Source organism: Macaca mulatta, chromosome 13 (assembly GCF_049350105.2).
Source record: "Macaca mulatta isolate MMU2019108-1 chromosome 13, T2T-MMU8v2.0, whole genome shotgun sequence".
In the NCBI taxonomy this organism is placed as follows: Eukaryota; Metazoa; Chordata; class Mammalia; order Primates; family Cercopithecidae; genus Macaca; species Macaca mulatta.
Genome location: NC_133418.1, coordinates 46,027,970 through 46,040,826, shown reverse-complemented (window position 1 = coordinate 46,040,826; position 12,857 = coordinate 46,027,970). Strand labels below are relative to the sequence as shown.

The window sequence follows — 12,857 nt, the reverse complement described above, 5'->3', positions numbered from 1 at the left end:
AATGTATCATTCACTTCTTAACAAAAATACTGGAGGAAGTAAAATTAAGTATGTATAAACATTTTAGGAGTTTCTTCCAAGTGAAGAGCCAGTAGAAGCAGAAAATAATACATCTTCCCTGAAATTGTAATTTGCACCCATGAATATATTACTCAATAGCTTAATACAACTATATAGGTTATTGTGTTCTCTCTTTTGAGCCTGTGCTCAATTTAATGGATATTTAATCTGTACATATATTTATGAATAAATGTTTGCAAATGAAACCAGAGGTCAAAATTGAGGCATTCAAGTATGTTTTCTTCCTGCCACAAACTGTTGCAGTGTCAAAATTTAGAAATTGCAAGATTTCACATCAAAATATAAGTACCTGTCTTCTCTGTGTAAAAATAATTCTGGGCCGGGCATAGTGGCTCATGCCTGTAATCCCAATACTTTGGGAGGCCAAGGTGGGCGGATCACGAGGTCAGGAGATGGAGACCATCCTGGCTAACACGGTGAAACCTCGTCTCTACTAAAAATACAAAAAATTAACTGGGCGTGGTGGCAGGTGCCTGTAGTCCCAGCTACTCGGGAGGCTGAGGCAGGAGAATGGCGTGAATCGGCGGACCGAGCTTGCAGTGAGCCGAGATGGTGCCAGTACACTCCAGCCTGGGTGATAGAGCAGAAAAAAAAAAATCTGTAGAATAAGATGACTGTCGGTGTCCATCCTCAAGTGGAAATGAGTAGCTGGAGTTGGGCAACAGCATCTACCCTTGAGATAGGTTACATGTGATTTTCTTCATCATGAATTTCTTCATTCCCTTTTATGTATCAAACAAAAAAACAAGAAATTGTTTTTCATCTTAGAGCAGTTCCATTTAACCAATTTATTAATTCGTCCTCTGTATTCATTTATTTGAAATTGATGATGTAACATGTTTTGTGTTTTCACATAGCCCATAATTCTGCAACAATTCCATCTGTACTGTTTTTGAATTGGGAAGTTCTCATCATAAGATATATACTGTGAGTGGGAAAAAAAAAAATGTCCAAAAGGTAGTTGGAAAATATTGGCATTTGACGCATGGAGAGATTAAGGTATTGCCATACTGCTGAAATCTAATAAACCATTATGGGTTCGGCGCAGTGGCTCATGCCTGTAATCCCAGCACTTTGGGAGACCAAGGCAGGTGGATCACGAGGTCAGGAGTTTGAGACCAGCCTGGCCAACATGGTGAAACCCTGTCTCTACTAAAACTACAAAAATTAGCTGGGCGTGGTGGCGTGCCTATAATCCCAGCCACTTGGGAGGCTGAGGTAGGAGAATCGCTTGAACCTGGAAGGCAGAGGTTACAGTGAGTTGAGATCACGCCACTGCACTCCAGCCTGGGCAAAAGTGCAAAACTATGTCTAAAAAAAAAAAAAAGAAGACTACTAAAACAACTCTTATTTTTATTCATTTATTTTTCATCATATTTTAATACTTGTTATGTGGATATAATTCTGCATTTTCGTTATCCGTATTTGTAAAATCTACTTTCCTTTTAACACTTATTTAACAAATATCTAATGAGCAATTACTATGCTACATAATCTTGGTACTGGGCAAAAAGGCATGAAAAAAACCACTTTGTCCTCATGTAACTTGTGTTCTAGTGGGGAAGTCACAGAATGAGCAAGATGGATAAGTCAATTATGTAACATTTTAGATAATTTTAAGTGGAGAAAAGAAAAAAAAACTAAATGGAGGAAAAGGTGTTACAAAATGTCGGAATAATAATTAAAATTTTACATAGGCCAGACAGGAAATTAGCTAACTTTTAATATGAAACTAACTCTTCAATCAAGATCTGGCTAAATTAAATGAGTTAGTTGAACAAATGATACCTCATTATATACTTGTTCAATTTGACTACATATTATGCATTGCTATCTATGTTATTTCCATTAACCAACCAAATGGAACACTGTAATTCATTTTCCAAAAATGATATTGCTGGAATTTTATACTGTTGCAAAATGTTACAATTTTAAGAATTATACAAAAATAACAAAGGAAATACATCTTAATTCGGGTAATGATAATGTTGGTAAATACATATATAAAAAGTCTTTCAGCTCTGCATATAAGATGTGTGCACTTTTAGTTATGATACACCTGGGTTGAAAAATAAAAGCAGTAATAATATCTGGTAGTAGTAGTAGTAGTAGTAGAACTATTCCATTAATACCTTTACTATTACTAGTCCTAAGGCTACCCAATCATCCAAAATTTCATCTTGAGCATTTGTCATCTCTCAGCCATGTATGGGAGACTTTACATTCATTATTTTATCTGATATTTATTTAAAAACTTTGAAATTGGCAGGGATCATTCCTAGTTTACATAGTAGGATGCTAAGATGCAGATACATAAAGCAACTTGTATTTAAAATGAAGTAAATGTAAAATAATGTCACACTTTTCATGAGTATTATTTGCAAAAGTAGGCATTTTCTGATGAAATAGCTTATTTGTGTTCACATGTAATGAGCTATAGTATTATTTTGAAATGAATTTATAAGTAAATATTCCTTATATGTCTCAGTTTTAATTCAGAATGTGTTAAACATATAACTGATGAAAACAGAAGCTGCTGTTTTCATCAGTTGGGGATACAGTGGTGAAAAATAAAACAAGATGAGTCCCAAAATCTTCACTGTAGTGGGTGAGAGAGACATTTGAAGTTTTATTAATTAATGCTTTTTAAATTGGCTATTATATGTCTTCTATGTCTGGGATAAATTTCCATGTGTTTTCTCCTTGCCCTGAGGTATTGGGAAATAATCACATAAGGCATGGTTCTCAAGCTTTTGTGTCTCAGGACACTTTATTACTCCTAAATTTATTGAAGACTTCAAGGAGCTTCTACTTTTATCGGTTGTATATTTCACACATTAGGAATTAAAACTGAGACATGTAAAGAATCTTTACTTATAAATTCATTTTAAAATAATACTATCACTCTTTATATGCTAACACAAATAACTTATTTGATTGGAAAATGTCTATATTTTCCAAATAATAATCATGAAAGAAGTGACATTATTTTACGTTTTAAAAAATGCCTCTGATGTCAGGTTTCTCAAATGCAACCGAATTCTCATATCTGCTTCTGCATTCACTATGTTTCAATATCGCACACCGTAGAGCCTTGGGATATCTCCCTGTACATTCATGAAAGAATAAATGAATGAAAAATATATCTTAGTATTATTGAGAAAATAGTTTTGACCTTGCAGACCTCCTGCAATGGAGCCCGTGCTATACGAATTGCTGTTCTAAGGCAAACTGCATGAGATTATGTGAGGAAGGCACTGTGGAGGACAAAAAAGGGAATAGCAAATATAACAATGAAGTTGAAAGGCAATTTATTTGTTATTTATATAGGGAAATTGCTAGTAGTGTTGAGTGAAATCTGGTAACTCAGTCATTTGAGGAAATCTGGTACTAACCACCTACATCACCTTTGGTGTGTCACATAAACACTCCAGGGACATTTAATTTAAAAATAAGGAAGTTGAAGTTTTTCCTCAAGATCCCCATGCAACATTAATGTTCTATCAATTTGCAAAATCTAAATATTCTTTAGATTTCTTTCCACTGCTATCCGGAAGATTTTATATGTATCAGTTGAAGGCTAAATACAGAAATAGTAACATGTTTTGGAGCATAATTTTTCTGCTTACACCTGACATATTAGCCTTATCTGAGAAGCCTTCTGAGAGTCCCACGAGAAGCAGAGGTCTTTAGTGTGAGAGAATAGAGATGAAGGAAGTTTGAATCAATGACATGTCTCCAGAACAGTAGAATTTAAGCCCGTTAAGAATCAGGAGTGAATGTTAAGCCATTTAGCCTGGAAGGGCATGGGATTCACTCCCAGATAGAGTATATCAATGACACCTGGGATCTGCCTAGGTCTAATTTGAGAACTCTGTGGTCCTGATCATTTCTGAGACATTTCTAAACACAACTAGCACTCACATACCAATATATGCAGTTATCATTTTATCTGAATGTTATATCCTTTTAATACATAATTTGTACCCATTCGGGTGTTCTATTCTCTATCCTACATTCTCATTTGGGGCTCTATTTAATCAATTGAGCTAGGTGAATTTCTAAGTTATATGTGTATTTCTAATACCCATTTATAAAATACCCACCATTTTCTGAATGATAGAAGTGATTTTTCTTGTATTTTTATTCAAGTAGCATCCTTTCCTGCTTTGTCTAGTTTATAAACACAGAAAATGAAGGAGATTTTAGCCAACTTGTCAAGTCACTATTCTTCCTTCACAAAAAGTATCTAACAATTTAATAATGTATTATTATGTAGTGTATAATTGAGTATAACCATATACCTTAGAAGTCTTGAAAAATGAAATTCAATGGAATGAATATCCTTCTAAACCATCTGCCCATCAATTATAAGAATGAATATTCTTCCAAACCATCTGTCTGTTAACAGTTCTTGCTATAAAAATGAAAAATTGTCTAAACAAAAACAACTGAGTATGTGTTAATTTCATTAATAAACATAACTGGTGCACAATGGAAAATAATGGAAAAGGAGAAAACAAAGAAAATAAATTATGCTAAATATGTAGATTAATTTACACAGGGTCAAAACATTTTTATGTTGTCAACCTAAATAATAAGCACAGAGAAATACTCTAAAAGAAAATAATATTTATTTGGGAATAGGGCATTGCAATGAGATTATGAGTACCATAATAAAATATGTATGCTTTCAAGGAGGTAACGAAAGACAAAGGTCCTTAGAGAAAAAAATGAGGAAGGTCACATAATTGTTTTGAGATAATTGTCCTTGGCTACAAGGATCAATAACAAGAGTTGCACCAATCTGAGCTTAAACAGGCATTTGCAGGGCACATGTCCTCACAGGCGTATTTCTTTGTTTAAGATTTTGATGGCCTTTGTGCAAGGTTGCAATTTTTGCAGTCATTTGTGATCATTTTTGCTATCAGCGATTTATTCATGACAGCCCTCCCTTCATGGCTTTCCTGAGCTCTATTTGTCAAGTTTGCTGATTTGTTTGTTTTTAACACAAGTGACACCATTTTGATTCTAACAACTTTCACAATGGCTAGTTCTCCACATTTTCAACTTTTGTTTTATGACCCTAGCTTTGTCAAGGTTAGTTCTGTTTTTCAAATAAGTCCCACAGATTTCTCACTGAATTTATTTGTAGTTACTTATCTTCCTCATTTTTATGGCTACTGGGAAAAAAGAATTTTTCTCCAAAATTCGTAACCAATTACTATAGATATATAGCAAAGATAATTATTCAGGAAGGTTATTTTTTAATTAGCTGTACTAATAAATTATAACTTCTACTTTTTCAAGTCTGTTTTGTTTGGTTCAAGATAAGTAATGATATATCCAGAAAATAACAAATATTTGCCTAAATACAGTTATCTTTGTTGTTTTGAATGACTTATTTTACTACATAGCACTTTCAAAATTATGTTAAGAAGGAATTTATAGCAAATGTTTTATTAGAAGCTAAAATTATTTGTTTCTCTTAAATTTATTTTCTCTGAATTAAAGGAAGGTAGACAATTGGTTAAAAATATCAAACTGATCCTGGCTCAGTGGCTCACGTCTATAATCCCAGCACTTTGGGAGGCTGAGGCAAGTGGATCACCTGAGGTCAGGAGTTTGAGATCAGCCTGGCCAACATGGTGAAACCCCATCTCTACTAAAAATACAAAAAAAGCTAGCTGGGAGTGGTAGTGGATGCCAAGACCAGCTCAGTCGGGGAGACCCTAACCCAGCGGCACTAGAGGAAGTAAAGGCATGCACACAGAAATATAGAGGTGTAAAGTGGGAAATCAGGGGTCTCACAGCCTTCAGAGCTGAGAGCCCCAAACAGAGATTTACCCACGTATTTATTAACAGCAAACCAGGCATTAGCATTGTTTCTATAGATATCAAATTAACTAAACGTATCCCTTATGGGAAACGAAGGGATGGGCCGAATTAAAGGAATAGGTTGGGCTAGTTAACTGCAGCAGGAGCATGTCCTTAATGCACAGATCGCTCACGCTATTTTTCGTGGCTTAAGAATGCCTTTAAGCAGTTTTCCTCCCTCCACGGGCCAGGTATTCCTTGCCCTCATTCCCGTAAACCCACAAGCTTCCAGCTTGGGCGTTAGGGCCATTATGAACATGTTACAGTGCTGCAGACACTTTGTTTATGGTCAGTTTATGGCCAGATTTTGGGGGACTGGCTCCCAACAGGTGGATGTCTGTCATCCCGTGTACTTGGGAGACTGACACAGGAGAATCTCTTGAACTCAGGAGGAGGAGGTTCCCCTGAGAAGAAATCGTGCCACTGCACTCCACACTGGGTGACAGCGAGACTCTGTTTCAAAAAAAAAAAAAAAAAAAATCAAACCATAGAGAAAGTAACAAATTCAATGCTCACGCCTCTCTTCCCCACTCATTGACCGCCTCTCTTCAAAAAGTAGTCACCATTAAACTTTTATGTCTTCAGGATGTTTTCATCTGTCTTTATTTTTCTACTACCCAAATAAGAAAACGTCTGTCCAAATTTAGTTTAATTTACTCTAATTGCTTTCTATCATCTACGAAGGTTCTAGAGCCAGCCAAGTATATTATTATCAGCAGGGCCTCTGGAGCCAGTATATAAAGAAAGTGTCCTGACACTGCCACCCATTAGCTCTAAAATTTTGGGTATTTTCTCAACATCTTATGTGCTGGTTTCCTCATCTGGAAAATTAAGATAGTCATAGTTGTACCCCCACCTTAGCTATATAGCAGGTTAAATGAATTGCATATTTTAAATGTGATTATTAACTAACTTAATATATAGATTTTATAATTAAAATATTGTACATATATTATCTCATTTATATTATATACAATATAATGCATATTATATATTATTATATTTTATTATATAGATTTTAAGTGCTGTAAGATCTAGCTGTGTTTATTAATCCTTATCACAAACATTTGTTCAATTTCCAGTTAATGAGTCCAAATCCCAATCCAACACTGAGTTTCTTCTAGACATACTTAAATTCCTCTTTCTATTGCCTAGATTGATGGCATTACAGATGACCTTTCTTTCCTGGTTTGCTCATACTCTAAACCATTTTTCCCCAAATAAGAATGTGAGCACTCACTAGAGAAAGTATGAAAGATAATCCATTGGAATTTCTAAGGACAATATTAGAGCTTATATTTACTTTATGTTTAAAAAGTAAGAAAAAAATTAAGCTGTGTTAATACCTGATTTGAGTTTTGATACTACTACCCACACTTTGTAAAGTCCCCCAATCAGGCATGAGGGCAAAGGTGTCCCAAAGGAAGAAGGAAAATTTCATACCGCTAGGAGTTTAACAACAGAACTCACTAAGAACAGTATATGCCTGAGCGATAGGTTTATAGATTGGATAATCTCATTTAAGAAGACTAAACCTCAAAAAATGGAGAAGCAACTTGCTTGCAAGCTCTCTTTCAAGGAAACTCCTAATTTAAGATAATATGAATGATACCAGCAGGAGAGAATGAGAAGAAAATGATTGAGCTGATATTTCTGCTCCTAATGTAAGTTCTACCTCAGCCTTATCATTAGGAAACAACAATGACATATAATTAGATCTGAGGAGCAAGCCCGTCAGGTTATTAAGAATATGATTAGGAGTGACCCTTGCCCTGAGCATATTAGCATGGTTGGAGACAGATGGTAATGGTTATATGAAGCAGTAGGTGGGATCTATAAACCAAACATCCAGCTCAGAAAAACTAAGCTATGAAATTTGATTCATTCATCAATTTCTAAGCCATAGGACATGCAATCTGATTTTTAAAAAGTAACGAACCTTTACTTGTGATGTCTTACGCAAAAACAAAAGACAAAAAGCTTACGTATTTGGGTAAGCCCTTGATCTTTCTGCCATCATAATAGTGACTGAAATAATAGACAGAAAACCTGGTGACAAATGAATTTGTGTTATTTTGCGGTAAATACTGTTCATATAATCAGAAAACATTGCTAAAGAACAGAAAAAAAGTGTTAGTACAAATCGTGAACTCTCAGAGGTCGGTTCTATAGTTGAATAAAAGTGCAGGTACAACAAAGAACTACATTTTGCAAGCACTAGAAGAAAGATTAACAACTGAAATATATTTTCAACAGTAAATTATTTCATTTTATGAGAAAAACTGGGTGCCTGTAACTATAAATAGAATGCATTGAATAAAATAAAATGACTCTGTGTTAATGCAAAAATTATAACACATGTGAAATTCATTAGACGGCAAGCCATTACAACAATAAAGATGAAGCTAGAGGGGTATAAAGTGTTAGTGGTTTGCCATGGGAAGTGTTGAAGTTTTTAAAACCGAAGTTATTAATACAGCAATTTTTATCATACTATGAAATTAAGTGGGGCTAACCATGAAAATTCTCTGTACAGCACAAATTTTACTGATGTCTCTTGGTTAAGTTCTTAAAGCACTGTTAGAATGAGATGTGGTTTTATTTTTCCTTGAGCAAAGACACATGCTCCAGATTTGCTGTCCTTTTCTGTATTAGCAAGTAGCTGTCATTCATATTCTACTTAGAACATATACTTTTCTAAAATTTCCAACTTGGAAATAATTTCAGACTCATAATATTGGAAACATAAGTTGAAAATATGGTACAGAAAGTTCATGTACACCCTTCACTTTCCCTAAGCTAATACGTTATACAGCCATAGTATATTTAAGACAACGAAATCAACATTAATACAATAATATTATTAACTAAGCTATAGACTTTATTTGAATTTCACCATTTTTCTTCTAATATAATTTTATATTTTATCCCATGTTCCAGCATCCAATCCAGAATTTCATATTGCATTTAACTTTTCATATCTCCTTAGTCTGCTCTCATCCTTAACAGCTCTTCATCCTTTCCTTCCCTTTCAAGATCTTGACATCTTCGATTAACCTTAGTCAGTTTGGGTTAGCCCAGTGTTTTCTCTTGACTAGAATATCATGCATTTTTGTCAAAATAACACAGAAGTTATGCTGTGCCTCTCTCAGGCACATTATATCACCGTCTCTTCTTACTGGTGATGCTTACTTGGATCACCTGGGTAAGGTGGTGCCTACCAGGTTTCTCCACCATAATGTTAAAACTTTTTTTCTTTGTAATGGTTAAATATTAATTAATTTATTTACTTTGAGACAATACAGATATGCCTTTATTCCTCCCATTTTGCATACTGACTTGGTCATTCATCAGCAGATCTTGCTGGCAACAATTATCACTGTGTCGTACACATAATGATTTCAGATTTCCCTCATTCCTTTTACATTATGAATTGGAATTGTTCTGTAAGAGAAAGCTGTCCCTTATCTCTTATTTGCTTTTTCATTCAATTATTTATTTATACCTGTATGAACTCATAGATATTTATTAATTCTGTGTGCTACCACGTATTTTGTAATACCATTTGTTCATTTTGGGTTCTGAGTTATTTTGACATAGGCCCATTTTTTTCCAGCACTCTTTAATTCCTAGATTATATATTTAAAAATAGACACAATCATCTAATCTTTTAAGGTTAGAGTGACATTTTTATCACAAATGAGAAAGTAAGTTTTTAAAAGAAGGACATCAAGCATTTGCAAATGCTTGCTAATCTTCCCATTTCAAAATAACTGTGACCAAAAATTACACAACTGTATTATCTATAAAAAGTCACATTTGTGCATTTAAATTGAGAAACAAAAGATTCTAATCTATTCAAAATCATCCAGAGAAGGACTTAACAACAAAGGTTTGCAATGGTTTTTATTTATTTATTTACATTTTAATTATTACTTTTCTTTGCAGAGATGGCATCTCACTATGTTGTCCAGGCTATACTGGAACTCCTGTCCTCAAGCAGTCCTCCTGCCTCAGGCTCCCAAGCTGCTGGAATTAGAGGCATGAGCCATCACGCCCGGCCCAGGTTTTGCAGTGATTTTTAAATCTGCTTCTTAAAAACACAAAAATGCAGTATGTCTAACTTACTCGGTAAGCAAAGCTTTTTATCATAATTACACAAGTTTTCAAAACAGATTTGTACATAAAACTTTAGATAATAGATAGAAAGAAATAAAAAATAAATAGCCTAGTGTATTAAGTAGCACCAATGAATTACTTTTTCCCTTTAGATCTTTGTGCCTTTATAGACTATCATTTTCAGTTATGATAGATGATAAAACCATGTTGAGAAATAAAATGAGCTTACAATCAAATATTGGAGCCATTGTATCACAAACCATCCAATCAATATTTTCAGTTTACAGAATAAATTTAATCAAATTAATCTCACTAAAACTATTGAAGGGTTTTATGTCATTAACAGACAATGTAACAGGGATCTTTAACTCACATTTTGTACTTACCTCATAATGAAATATAATAAAATAGTACCTATATAATTCATAAGTAAATATGAATATGATGAACATATTTGGTCAATCTTTTTAGTTATGAAATGAATAATCAAAAATACTGCGAAGATATACAGACACTAAAGATATACAGACACTACTAGAGAAACTACAGTTATAATACAAAGTAATATTGGTTCCTGTCCTCTCTTGTGTGCAGTAAAACCTACTATAGGAGTGATACCTTGAAAGGATAATTTTAAACTTTGTTCCTATTTGGCCCCTGTGTCCCGACAGTTGTTTCCTGGTAGCTGAGTATCTATGAATACAAGGAAGCAGGGGAACAGGGATACTAGCCTTTTGCCTGGTTTCAGAGTGTGCCAGTGGAAAGGGTGATTTACAACATCATTTCATGATGATGATAGTCTCAAGAAGAGATTTGGTGGCAGCTTCTTAAATTAAACACAAATGAGTTCCTTTTCATTCTTTTTTTAAATCTGGTGGCTTAATTAGAACATCATTCTAAATTTTTCAAACGATGTTGAGCATCAGTTTTATCTTGTAGTGTCGTAAATGTTTGTGTTTTTGTTGTGGTTATTATCAGATCATCAATAGAATTTTAGTAATAAAAGGGAAAATAAACAATTGTAATAAGGTAAAGGACTAAAGCACTGGAAATGTATATTAGGTTTTTATTTTCTGTAAATATTTTCAGCATCTTTCTACAAAAATAATTATAAGAAATTTGAAAGAAATACACTTTCTTACAAAAGCTTTCCAATCTGAGATAATTCTAACTGTATTAAGCTAATTAAAAAGATACCCCAAACTGACTCATCTCAGTTAAGATTCAGAACATAAATGACAAAATTTCCTGCATAGACTTTTTTTTTTTCCCCAGAAGTTACCAACTGCGGGGAAAACATTCACATCAGAAATACCCAGATTTTACATAACACACTTCACCTTTTCCTTTTAAAATTCATCTTACCTGCTTTAAGAATTAATAAAGATGAAATATTTATATTTCAATGAGCATTTCCTCTTCATCCCCTTTCATCTTTAATTTGGTACTCTAGGGTGAAAAAGCTTTGAGCTATGGTACAGATCTCTGAACTTCACAGAAGACTAACATTACATCATCTTAAAGAGAAATCCACTCTAGGCATCAAAAAGCATAGAAATATATCCTGGGAGAAAACTCTCAATATCAGACCCCAGATGAACTGAAGAATAATTCAATTAAAATTTGAGTTTTGTAGACACCTGTTACAGGATGGATGAGGCAATGCATAGACTCTTTTACCCTCATTTGCAGGACTATCCTGAGGCAAAATAAGCAGTTAGAAGTTTGTCTTAGGGAACTTCTGATTTCCTACCTCAGTGTTTTTTTTTTTTTTTTTTAGTCAATGTTGAATCATTTGCAGCCCCCATTTCTCTATGTTTTATTTTTTTTTCCAAAGTAGGTATTAATTAGGACCCACTTTCTTTTAAGGTATAGAATTAGAACTGAACTGGAATTCATTTGGAACCCAAAGTCACCTCGCCTACCTATAAAATCACTGCTTGGAAATTGTATCATCAAATTGTCCTAAGAAATTGGATTAAAACTCAAAAATGAAACAACACACTTAAAGTTGCTATGCTAAGAATTGCCAGATCCAAAGGTACAAACTCAAATTCTGTTTCTCAAATTTGGGAATGTGTTGTTTACATTATTTTGCCTGCGTAAGGCTTTGGGCAATATTTTAGAGTTCCAGGCACTATTTGGTTTGCCCCCAAACAATATGTATGACAGTTTATCAACAGTGAACACTTTCCAGTCTGACCACTCAGTTTTCATCACTGCTTTGACATTTGCTAGTTAAGGGAACTTGGGCAAATTTTACTCAATCTGACCACACCTCAATTTCTCAGAGAAGAAAATGTGCACAAAACATAATATTCTCTCAAGGGTTACTAACAGAATTAGTAAGCATCTTACATAAAAGGAGCACAATACCTGGTACATAGCAATCACCTCAAAATCATGAGTTTATATAATTTATTGATCTGTAGGCTAAGAAATTATAGACAGATGCATTGATCATTATAATTAAGAAAATGTCTTCTAACTGCTGTAACTCCAGAATTTCACTCAGCCCAGTCACTGAGTCGCTGACACAAAAGAGAAACTACAGCTCTTAATGGAATAAATGAATGAATTAATGAAATTACTGTCTTGTCCAGGTGAATTGCTTGTGGAAAATAGCAATAAAATTGTATGGTAATTTGAATGATTCCTTGGCATGAATCTATTCCAGATGTTCGAAACATATGGCTGTTCAATAAATATACTTTAGAATGCTAAGCCTATGTTTTCCATGAGGAGTCAGGAGTCTTTGAACATGCGTGTTCCATTATTAA

At 34.0% G+C, this 12,857-nt stretch overlaps 1 long non-coding RNA gene across 1 annotated transcript; it reads right to left on the bottom strand.

Annotated features, from left to right (window-relative positions):
* Positions 1 to 9,846: 9,846 nt before the first annotated feature.
* LOC144333946 (uncharacterized) lies at positions 9,847 to 11,558 on the bottom strand. The gene is made up of 2 exons (XR_013403091.1): positions 11,443 to 11,558; positions 9,847 to 10,051 (listed from the first exon to the last, which is right to left on the bottom strand). It is a non-coding gene; the product is annotated as an uncharacterized LOC144333946 (long non-coding RNA).
* Positions 11,559 to 12,857: the final 1,299 nt, after the last annotated feature.